Raw genomic sequence first — 12575 nt, forward strand, 5'->3', positions numbered from 1 at the left:
CTATATCTTGATCTGGGTTCTAGCTACATGGGGTGTATAAAAATGTAAAACTTCATTGAGCTATACATTTAAGGTCAGGGCACATTATCATATGTATGCTGAATCTCAATTTAAAATTAAAAACAAAAAGATGGGAGCAGACTGAGTAAAGAGTGGGAGAAGAGGAAATGGAAACAGTGAGACTTTTAGCCATGAAGAGGAAGCACTGGAATAGCTGGAATAGAATGTAATGTCAAGGGAGAGTTGTCCTCTCCCTGCTTTCTTCTTTCCTTCCTTTTCATAATGAGGAAAGCTTAAGCATATGTAAAAGCTGCTGGCTGATAGAAAGACCAGTTGAAAAGTAAGATGGACTCCATATAAGAAAAAGAAAGTGTAATCAATAGTGTAAGTTCCTTGGAAAATTCACTGGGAAGTGGGGTGGGGGCATGGGAATCAAAATACAAGTAGAGAAGGATCATCCTTTGATAGAAGAGAAACACTTCACCATCCCAACGGGGAAAAGGAGGCTAGAATGAGAGGAGCAGTAGGAAGGTTGAAGGGTTGGCAACATCAGGCAAACTATACTCTGTAAAGGAGCTAGATGAACAGGGCACGCAGGGGGAGTGGAGAGAGGTGGTTGTAGAATCCAAAAAGTAAAAAGGGTTTGAAATTGTACTACAGGGAGTAGGAGAGTCAGAAGTGAGCTAAACGGAAAATGTCACCTATTAAGGAATGTCAGATATTAAGGGCCTATTTGAAGTTAAGGATCACGTGGCTTTCTCCAGCGGGGCTCAAAGGAAGCAGAAAAGCTGGATCCATCCACAGCTGGGTTTTGCCAGATGGGAAGAATGAAGAGATAAGGGGGTTTAGATTATTGGCCACACAGTTCACTAAAATGATGAATCATTCGGTCTAAGGGGGATAAGCAGAGGAGTAAAGGAAGCAGAGGACTAAATGATTACAAGTAAACAGAAGGCTCGAAGGACTGGAGTTTCACTGAGGTTGGGATGTATGTGGTTGGAACGGGACTGGTTGAAACCTGAGAGTCAGTGTTTCTCAAAGTGTGTTCTAAAGAATATTACCAGATAAATGGCTCATGCACTAATAATGCATCATTAAGATTCTGAGGCATTTTGCAACACAGAAACCTGTACTGTGTTTAATCAAGCACTCCCTGAATCCTTAAATTACTAAGCCTTTTTCAGTGTAACATCTATTAACATTCTTCTAAACTAGTGTTCTTCCAAACATCCTTCAGCAACTCTTCTTTGTATGTCACATGCTGAAACTCTTACATTAATGGGGTGAAATGAATAATTATCACAGCATGTGATCATTATTTTTATCTCTGCTTTAATGTATTTCAATGTGAAAAGATTATTTTCCTATTAAAAGTATGTATAAGAGTACAACATATTTTTAAAAGGTTAAAGGGGATTTGGCTCATGAGGTTAATACTGTTAGGTTTACTTTATTCTGCTATGAAGGTAAATAAAAGACAACACTATTGTGTTGGATAATTAGAGTCTGGATTTAACCACTAAGGTTATTATCTCCATCTGCATTAATAAGCCTCACTTTGACCATTGAACAGCCTTCTGTTAAAGCTAATTACATCTCAGTTGTAGAAAAGACATTGAATATAATAAAGGTACTGATGTAATCACATCAAACATGTATTTCTATTCTTTAAACCTCATAATAAGATATCTACCGTATATACTAAAAGGAATAAAGAATAGCCATTAAATGTTGATAAACAGAAAAAGTCTCCATTTCCTTTTACTCATTTCTCAGACATTTAAGAACAATAAAAAGGTAGGTATCTAGTGTAAACTGACTGCATGTTTTCATTGCCCAATCCTGAAGGAGGATTATACTTGCCTACCTCCTTGACGTTAGTTTTGGCCAATGAAGGTGAATGGAAGTGACAAGAGTTACAAGTAGAAGCTATAAAAACCAGTGTGTGGTTCACCATGACCTGTTTCCTTCTGCCACAAGACTAGCAATGTTCTGGATAGAGGCCACTCTGTCAGCCTGATTCCCTAGATAAAGGTGACACAGAGCAGAGCTTCAGGACACGTGGCATGAGCAAGAAATATTGAGAGTAGGGGATTATTTGTTACCACAGCATAACCCAATTTATGCTGACTAATATAGAAATCAATTTTCCCTCTATTCATTTCCTCAAACTGGCAACTGTTAATGAACAGAAATAAAAGTAATCACCAGAAGCATAAAACTTCTTCTATGGAATGTTTGAAACATTGGTGGCAAATTGGCTTCATCTCTCATGCCAGCTCTAATGAACTCATAACAACAGTTTGAATCAACACTGTGGTAAAGGAATTTGAAGCCATGTCCTCGTCCAGAAGAAAAGAATGCTGTATTTATTAGCATGTCTTCCAGAAGACAGAGGTGTAATAAACCGTCTATCCCTGGCCTGTAAGGCACAAACTATGCTCACTATCATTTCTGTTTTTTCTCATTTGAGCAGGAGGCATTGCTTTTTTAATGAACCCAGAAATAAACAGAAGATAGTTCAGTAAACTATTTAGATCAATAAATAATTTCATTTTATTTGCTGATGAAAGGAAAAAACAAAATGTTTCTATCAGAGTTGATCACAGAATTCCTCTTCAGGCAGAGACTGTCTTTTTAGAAACATCTTAAATGAAATTTTTAGTTATTAGGATTGCCCTCTAGGCCAAGTCTAGATGGTTTGTGAAGACAGGAAAATAGTTAAACCGGTTTGCATCAGAAATTTACAGTAATTGTTGGAGTTGTCTCTGAATGAACTAGGAAGAAGCAGGGAGAGGACCAAGAAGAGGGTCAGAAGGGTCCAGCAACATGACAGGAGGCCGGGGAAAGAGGTGACCCCAGAAAGAGGACAGAATGGCTGAGGGATTTTGAAAACAGATTGTTAAATATTCAGTTGCAAATGTTTTACTTTTCTGTCCTTCAGTGTAACATCGCTAGCCCCCCCAACACACACACACACACACACACACACACACACACACACACATACACACATACACACACACACTCCATTGCCCAAATTTTCAGTAAAGTCTGCAGCACATACACAGCCCTGAATTGCAGCACTCTGTGACTGATGGTTTGTAAGGAGTCCAGTAAGTAGATACTATATGCAAAATAAACAGGGTATGTAGGAGGCAGAACCCAGAGTGGAGACCATGAAAGCAGTAGCAGTAGAGCCTAGCAGCAGAAGAATCACGGGCTCCTTCCTTATGCCTCACCAGCAAGAATTCTCAGAGTTATTGGGAACATATCTGGCCTATCTCTAAAAAAATGAAGATTTGAGACACTTTCTGCTAAATCATAAAGGACCAGATGAGCTCAGCAAGCTGGGAAAGTTAGAAATATTTAATGGCTGACATCTGGCCCACACGACTAATGATAGCGAGTGAGTGTCTCCGGCTTATACTGTCAGTGAGTGGTATATAAGTCAGGAGCGATTAAAAAGAAATGTCTCACTGCAGCAACCCTAAAAAAAGCAATCCCCACAACAGTCCAGGCTACTCTGTCCTTGGCCTAATGCTCATTATCCCCTCACAGCGATAATGAGTTTGCTGCTTTGTGGGCTTTAAAGGTAAGGGGAGAGATGAGCTTGTTTTAATGCCTGCTGACTCATAAGACACAGGGGCCCTGGCCTGCCTCTGATGCGATGTGTGCATTTGAGTCAGGAACGATTCCCATTTCCTCTCCAGCAAAGAAAGGCTGCTAAGAAAGGCCAGCTAAGCATCCAGAGATGGAAACCTAAGAACTTTGTCTCTGTCATCAGGGAGGGGGTGGGAAGAAGGAAGGAGAAGGTACATTGCCTCATAGCCCTCCCCTTTTAGCTCATCTTGCAAGCAGGCTATTGCTACAAAGCATTGGAGCTGCTGCTGATCCCTATTAGGGATGAATTACTCTAAGCATAACTAGTGTTTGTAAAAGGCTGCCACGTTAGGCATTAACTGGACGCAAAAGTGAATCGACAGCCTTCTACTTCTTCAATCCAGAAGGGAGTATAAATGATGAAATATAGTATAAGGTTAAATGAAATACAGGCCAAATGGGCTAAAGTGGCATGATACGGGTATTCAGAAGAAAAACTTGCATTAGCTATTTCTTGGGAGATCAAAGAGAGTAGAAGCCTGCATCTGAAGGCTAGAAAGAATTTCCAGGGACAGAAAATCTATAAATGATATTTCCAGCTAAGGGAACTGTAGGAGCATTGATAACTTAGTATTTTTTCAGAGCCTGAAAGTGTAGTTTCGAAACTGACAATGAAGAGGTTTTATATTTTTTTGTTGTTGCTGTTGCTTTTTAAATTTTAATTTTATGCTCTGGAATTTCTACTTTATTCTAAACACAGTGGGGAAAGCAAGGCAGATTTAGCAAGGTAATCTGTGTTCTAGAAATGTATCTGCAATTTACAGACTCGATCAATAATTAACACCATTGTTGCATGTCTAGCACTCTGCCAGGCACCATAGGACCAAGGGGAAGACCACAGTTCTTACTCTAAGAGGCTAAAATCAATTAAAGGGATAATGTATAGATCCCAAATCAGAAAGAAAGCTGGGGGAAAGCTTTGATAATGGGCTAGAGGAATTCAGAAAAGGAAAGTCAATCAGAAGAGACTTAATGGAGGAAATGAGCTGGGGCTGAGCCATGAACAGAGTTTAGGGCTAATTGAAGAAAGACGGGGGAATTACGTTCTGGGATTGCACATGAGGAAGGTAAGGCAAAAGCAGCATTAACGAAGGCGGGTTAGGGCCATGGGTTTGAGGTCCTAAGGATACTGGCCAGAGGCAGAAACCAGAAGGTATGAACCAATGCCCTAACCTCATGAGTTTTGCAGACAGGACAACACACCCACAATAGGTATCAAAGCTATTTCCTTTCCCCAAACCACTGTAAAGACCAAGGCTACGTAAGAGGACTCGTTGTATTCAAAAAAAAACAGGAAACTGCAAACTGCAATCTGATGCCAAAACGCACTTTGTTCCTTTGGGAAACAGCACAAGTTCATCAGCCTGCAAGGTCCTCAAACGTTCTTGAAGCTGATGTCTGGGAAATTCTAGGTCAGTGCCTGGGCTCTAGGAGGGACCAGAGAAGAAATGTCTGTATAGAATCGGGGCACGAAGTCAAAAATCAGCATGCATCAGGCAAATCCTGCACTTATGCAAAAATAAAAACAAAAATAAAGCCAACAAAAAACAAAAACATCAGAATTAGTAGCACTGACAAAAAATAGTCTCCTATGTATAAGGTGGCGTGATATCTGGGAAAGTCCCAGAGTTGAATCCTGCCATATGACCTAATTGTTTTGAGCTTCAATTTTCTCATCTGTAATACGAAGATAACAGCACTTGCCTCACAGTTCTAGCATGAAGATGGAATGAGATAATATATGCAAAGCACCTCATATGATAACTGGCATTGACTAAGCCTTGGGTAAACACTGGTTCCTCTTCTTTTCCTCCTATTAGTCTCATATTATAAAGCCAGATCAAGAGGGTTGGTGTGATTTTTGAGAAACTAACCAAAGGAATATGATGCTAAGGAGGCTTGAAGCCTCTGACCACATTAAAGGTCTCCCGGGCTTTGGCAACATCCTACTTCTGACATGGCTCTAAGATTTGCATCTGTACTAGATGTCACAGCTTGATCGATGGTGCCTTTATGTAACACTTAGCATCAAATTTTAAGATAGGATCTATAATAGGATGCTAGAGTGAGGCCAGCACAAAAGCCCTGAAACCCTGACTCCTGTCTCCAGCTCAGGCAGGAAAGGAACCAAGAAGTAACTGAGGGTACTGAAACGGTTTCCAAGGGTTTAGCTCACATAGAAGGAACAGGGGCAGAGAAGGCAAAAGAGACACTCCTAAGATTAGTAAAGTCCTCAACGTAGAGCTTGGCTTGGCTGCCAAAAATCCAGAACAAGTTAATAATTCAACTTGACAGGCAGCCAGACTTAAGGTAGCTCATTTCAAATGTGGATGTTATACAGCCCAGAAGACAAAGACACATAAAACAGTAGCAGGTAAAATGTGAGTCAAGCTACTTAGCAAGTCAGACTGAGAATCTATCGATTGCCAAGTCTCAGATTCTTACAAGATACTTTTCCTCTGTCCCTTGTTTTCATTCCCACTGCCCTTGCCCTAACTCCGGCACATATTACCTCCTGCCAGCTCAGGGACACCTTACTTTTCTAAATACACGACTCTCATCGAGTTCTTCATGGCTCATCAAATAAAATCTAGATTTCCTAACCTGACTTTCAAAGCCCTCCATAATGTGACCCCTGTGTTAAACAGCCTGTTCTCTTTCAGGACCCTTATGCTTCAGCCAAAACAAAAGAGATACATTTAAACCTCGGTATTTTTCCATTTCAATGTCTTTGCCTGAGGTCTTGTTTCCCAGTGATTCTCACATACCCTTTGTACATGTTTCCCAGGACTGCCATAACAAATTAGCACAACTTGGGTGGCTTAAAACAACAGAGATTTATCCTCTCACAGTCCTGGAACCCACAAGTCCAAAATCCAGGTATTAGCAGTGTTGGTTCTTTTTAGGAGTCTCTGAAGGAGAATTTGTTCCACCCCTCTCTCTTAGCTTCTGATGCCTGCAAATAATCCTTGTCATTCCTTGGTTTAGGTCTGCGAATCTCTGCCTGCATCTTCACATGCCTTTTTCTCTCTGTGCTTCTGTATCTCAAGTCTCCCTCTGCCTTTCTCTTAGAAGGACACCTCTCATTGGATTTAGGGCCCACCATAAACCCAGAATGATCTCATCTCGAGAGCCTTACCTTAATTACATCTGCAAAGACCCTTTTTCCAAGTAAGGTCACATGCACAGGTTCTGGGTAGATAAGCCTTTGGAGGGGGCTATAATTCAACCTCCTACATTCTTCAAGACTTTGCTGTACTGCTGCCTCCTCTGTGAAGTATGCCTGATGTCTATCCACAGAAAGTAATCTTTCCCACCTGTAAACTACCAAGACGTTTAGCGGAATTCTACTTGGTGTTACTGTGTGTTTGTATACAGGACTTATATTTGAGTGAATTACCTAACTTCCACTGGCCTCGGTTTTCTCATCTTTGAAACTGAGATGATAATTACATCTATTTATAGCATTGTTTTGATAAAAATCAGTTTTAAGGGACTTAAAACAGTGCCTGGACATAGTAAGTCATTAGCGAGTGATTTTATTATCATTCTTTATTATTGTTGTTGTTACTATTTTCCCTGCTATTTTGCAAGTTTCTTATTGACAGGCATCTCTGAATCCTCTGTGATATCTAAGGAGTATCTGAAGAACAATCATGGATGAGTGAGCATGTGAGGGAGAAAATGACATGAATTTTCTTGAAATAAAATAGTCAACACAGAGACATGTTGAGAAGTGTTGTAAAGAGAGTGAGCCCTCTATCCAACTCTCTCAGTGAAGTGCACAGGTTTTCCCCAAAGATAGAGAATGTCTTCTTAGTCATTCCTGATATTTCTTTAAAAAAAAAAAAAAAAAATTCTCCCAGCAGTTAATCTCTTTGACTCACAAGAAGCACAACTTGGAGATTTGCCACTCTGTAGTCCTTCTAAGTAGGTATAGCATATCCAAAGGAGAATTCATTTTCATAAAGAACATCATTTGTGGATTTGTCATCATGTTAATTATATCCCATTATTCTCTTTGTACCTCTTAGCACCAACTTGACTCTGAAATAGAAAGGAAAAAAGGGGTAGAGGAGAGGGCTGACTCCTGGTTTAAGGGAAGAGTGACTCAGTGGCCCTGGGGAGCCTCTCTCAGGAACTGGGTAGGTGTGCTGACTCACCCTGGCCTCCGCCCAAAAGTTGCTCCCTCAAGGGCCTCTCAGGAATCATAGAAGATTTTAGTGGTACTTTTGGTTCTTCTCTATACATGCCATAATCTCCCCTTATAGGATCCCATGGGATATTTTATAAAGTTGTCTTCTAAAGGGCCACATCTCTTGATGGATAGTTCTATCCTTTGTTTTAGAATACTCTGAAATTTTCTAAAAAGATTTTCACTGTTAGAAATGAGAGCTGGTAGTCATTCCCACTTGGCTGCAGATAATATTCCTAGCAAACCCGCCACCACTAACTGGGCTCTCACTATGTGCCAGGCTCTGTATTAAGTGCTCTACTGATTATCTTATGTGACTCTTACCACAGCTGTAGGAGAGATCTATGATTAGTTCCATTTCACAAGGGAGAGAGTTAAGGCTTACAGATATGAAATTGCTTGCCTAAAATCACAATCCTTTTGCACAATTAAGCAAATATTCAAACTGAAATCCAACTCCCACACTCAGGCTCTTAACCACTGTACCACTGCCTCCTATATGCATCCACACAGTAGGAAAAGCAGATCTTTTCTCTCCACACCACAAAAATGAGGTGCACTTGATATCGAAGTAGTGAATAAAAATAATAGTCTTCTTCCTACATTTCCCAGGTTAGAAATATTGAGGCAGACCCTTCACAGATGGGTAAACTGCTAGTTTACTTAATTTTGCATAATAAATGTAAAGGTGTTTCAAGTCTCCAGAGACTGTTCATCAGAATTAAATTTTTAAATGTAAATTCTTGGGGAGGAACAATGGTGTTGGAGCATCATTCCCAATTTAACTCTACACAGCATGCAAGTGCAGGCATGTACAAAGATTCATATTTTAGCAAGGCGTGTACTAAGTGGAGTTCAGTGAGGAGACAGAAGCTGAAATTCTTATATGTACTTTCACAAGCAAATATTATAAGCTTTAATCTGCTGTGTGTGGCAGGGCACAGGTATCTGTCACGGGGATCAGACTTCCCTGGGTGTTCAGTTTGGATGATAGCAAAGCAACTCTCTCCTGCACAGAATCGGTGCTGATTGATTTGGTTCTGTTTCCGTGTAACAATGCCAAAACTATGCTCATAAATAATGCTTCCTATTTGTAATATGCTTTAAAAATAATGTATTCTTTATTATAGAAACTCTCTGATGGTAGATGTCCATACAGGAAGAAAATAATAGAGATTGAGTCAAAAAAGACAAAGAACTTGTGAAATTTTCACTCTTGTCTTTAATTTTACATGAAATTGAGCCATTTTCCCAGGAAAATTAAAATACAGCAAGTCTTCTTTACATCCAGCATACAGTACCACTTGAGAAGGAAAGAGGTAACATTATCGGGGAGGCACAGTGATGCCATGACCATTCAAGATTTCCAACAGACTGGGATTGTTGAGCCAAGGCTATGGCAACTAAGAAGGTTATTTTCAACATGGCTTCTGTGCCTCCTCGATTAAGCCATTACATGGGCTCCTTCCCAGAGGCTGACGTTTATGCTCCATAGCCACTGAAAAGGAGAAGGATGAGTTATTGTGGGTTATTTTTATTTCAAACGATTACTGAAAGGACAAGAATTCATCAAATTTTTATCTAGACGAAACCTTCAAGCAAATCCACCTCCATATTCTTGCATGTGAAATCCCCATCAGGAAACTGACAGCTCAATGTAGAGATTAATCACAATGAATGTCCATGTCTCCTAAGAGAAGGAGAAGGCTGAATCTAGAAAAATTGCCATCAGATTTAAAAATATCCTCTCCTAATGTGGCCTCAAGAAACCTAATCACATTTACACATATTCTTGTTTTTCAGCTTTTTCCTAGGCAGCAAAATTGACCCCCACATAAAGTACCAATCAAGGTAGTATAAATGTGGATTACTCTACAAGCACTTTCGACTGGTTTAGCCACTATAATTTGAATATCCTTGTATAATTATGTCCAAATATATTTGCTTCGATTGGTACAGTGATTAATCCTATTTATTTGTGGAAGAAGCCCCTCATCTTCTGCCACAGAGAAATAGTCACTTTTTATTTTAACATCTAAGGGATGCATGGACTACTTTGTTCTCTGGCTCTAAAAGTTGTTTGCTCCCTAAACCAGAAGATATTCCCTTCAGGAAGGGTAGAGAGCGCCCCCTAGTGAAATAATATTTCCCAACATTGTTCAACACGGAAGCTCCATATCAGCTTTTCTTGCCAGAGAATTTCTGGCCCCAATATTGGGATGATTGCATTTTAGAGGCTGAGGCCCACTGCCTAGGGCTTATGAGTTTTTCAAGGGCCAATGATGTTTGAAAGCTGAAGAAAATCTACTGGCTCCAAAATATTTTTTAATTCCCAAACTGAAATTAGTAATTTGATCAAATGTCTACAAAATTTGACATACCAACTAGTCATAAGCAATCCAACTCTTAGTTATATATAAATTATATTTAATGTGGGCTGGGGTTAATTTTAATATTTTCTATGATGAGAGCCAGAGCCTCTTAAAATAGGAGTAAGGGTCTATTTTCCATAGAGCCGACCTCTCTTAAAAACTGTCCATGACCATTGACATGGTCCATCTACATCTTGACATTGCTTTATTAAAGACATTAAAAACAACACTTTATATGTACAAAGTACTTGGTAAAAGTTTACATGTACTCCCATCCAATTCATTTCATCTTTACAATAATAAATTAAGAAAGAATGAATGAATTTTTTTTGGCCAAAGTACAAAGTATTACAAATTCTGAAGGAAAAAAAAATCAGAATCAAAACAGGTTAACAAGCACAGTTAAAATAAAAACAAACTTCTAATTTGAAATGGCCTATGTATACTTTGATGGGGGACAACACGTGGCATGTGGCTCCAGAGTCAGATACTCTGATTAGGAGCTGCGTGACCTGGGACAAGTTACTTAACTTCTTTGTGCCGCAGTATTCTCAAGCGTAAAATGGGGATAAAAGAAGATTTACCTCACAGGGTTGTGTGATGTTTAAATGAGTTCATACATACGAAACACTCAGAATAAAGCTTGGCACATAGTAAGAGTTCAATGAATGCTAGCAATTAATTATTATTCAATCAAACCATATCAATCTTCGATTTTCAGAAATAGAACAATTGAAGATTTTAGATAAATTAACTCTCATAATTCAACTGAAAACATCTGCAAAAACAGTCATTTGTCTTTTTTTTTGAAACTTTTTACTTGGAAAATTTCAAACTCAGAAAATTTACAAAAATCAAAATAGTACAAGGAACGCTTGCGGATCCTTTACCCAAATTTGCTTATTGTTAACATATTATCCATTTGCTTTATCACTTGCACCACAAATCACTGCGAATCCATATCTCCACTTTTTATTCATAATTTATGATATATTTCTTTTCTGAGTAACAAATTATCACAAGTTTGGTGCTTAAAAACAACACCTATTTAGAAGCTCATAGTTGTATATATCAGAAGTTTGGGCACAGCTGACTGAGTTCTCTGCTCAGGGTTTACAAGGCTGAAATGAAGATATTAGCCAGGCTGAGCTTCTTTCTGAGACTTCTTTCTTGGAGATCGGTTTCTTTGCTGGTTGTCAAATGTGGGCCACTCTCAGCTCCTGCAGGCCACCCACTTTCCTTGTAACATGGCTCCATCTGCCTCCAAAGCCAGAAATGCAAAATTTCCCTCATGGTCAATCCTTCTCAAGTTTTGAATCTTCCTCCTAAGTGCCCAGTTCCTTTTAAGGGCTCTCCTGATTAGGCCTGGCTCACCCAGGATAATCTATCTCTCTTAATGTCAACTGATTTGGAACCTTAATTTCTGCAAAATCCCTTTACAGCAGCACCTAGATTCATGTATGAATAACTAGGAGAAGGTGTATATGCATCAGGGGGCAGGAATTTGGGGGACCATCTCAGAATTCTACCTACCACATATGATGAGATACTTCATTAGTCTATGTCTTAGCTTTCTAGGAATGCCATAGCAAAATGCCACAGACTAAATGGCTTAAACAATAGAAATTTATTTTCTCACAGTTCTAGAGGCTAGAAGTCCAAGTTCCTTTTCCTCTGTGTATACTCATCCATGGTCTTTTGCTTTCTCTCTCTCTCTCTTTCTCTAATAAGGACACCAGTCATATTGGATTAGGGCTTCAGTGTATAAATTTGGGGAGGTGCACATAATTCAGTCTATAACAGTCTAATAACAAAACTAAGAGCTAATATTTGAGCTAGTAGGTAGGTACAATGCTAAACATTTTTTGTAGGCTATCTCATTAACATAAATCATTAAATTATATAACATTATACAAATAATATAAAATTCCAGCTTTATCAAAATATTTCCTATTCTTGATTAGAAATTCTATAAGATTTTTATTGTGATCTCATTCTTAGAGTAATCGGTCTCCACTATCACATGCTTCCCATTCCCCATTCTGAGGACAGTTTCATTCTCTAATCAAGTTTAATCGATCATCTATGAGCTTGGTACAGAGACACGAAGATAAGTCATCAAAATTCCTGCTCTCAGACAATATAGGCTAGTAGAAAAGGTATATTTTATGTGTGTTTTCATGTACATCTTGAAATACCTTACATTAAAATATCAATTATCCTTAAAGAACCATTCCGCACTTTTAAGTTCTTATAAAAGCTGAGACTCTGAAAATTAAAACAGTGATTTCAAAAACAAAGACATTCCTGTGAATATTTAGTTTTCTTGAGCTGCCTCAACCCTA

This window comes from Pteropus alecto, unplaced genomic scaffold, assembly GCF_000325575.1.
Source record: "Pteropus alecto unplaced genomic scaffold, ASM32557v1 scaffold86, whole genome shotgun sequence".
Classification (NCBI taxonomy): Eukaryota; Metazoa; Chordata; class Mammalia; order Chiroptera; family Pteropodidae; genus Pteropus; species Pteropus alecto.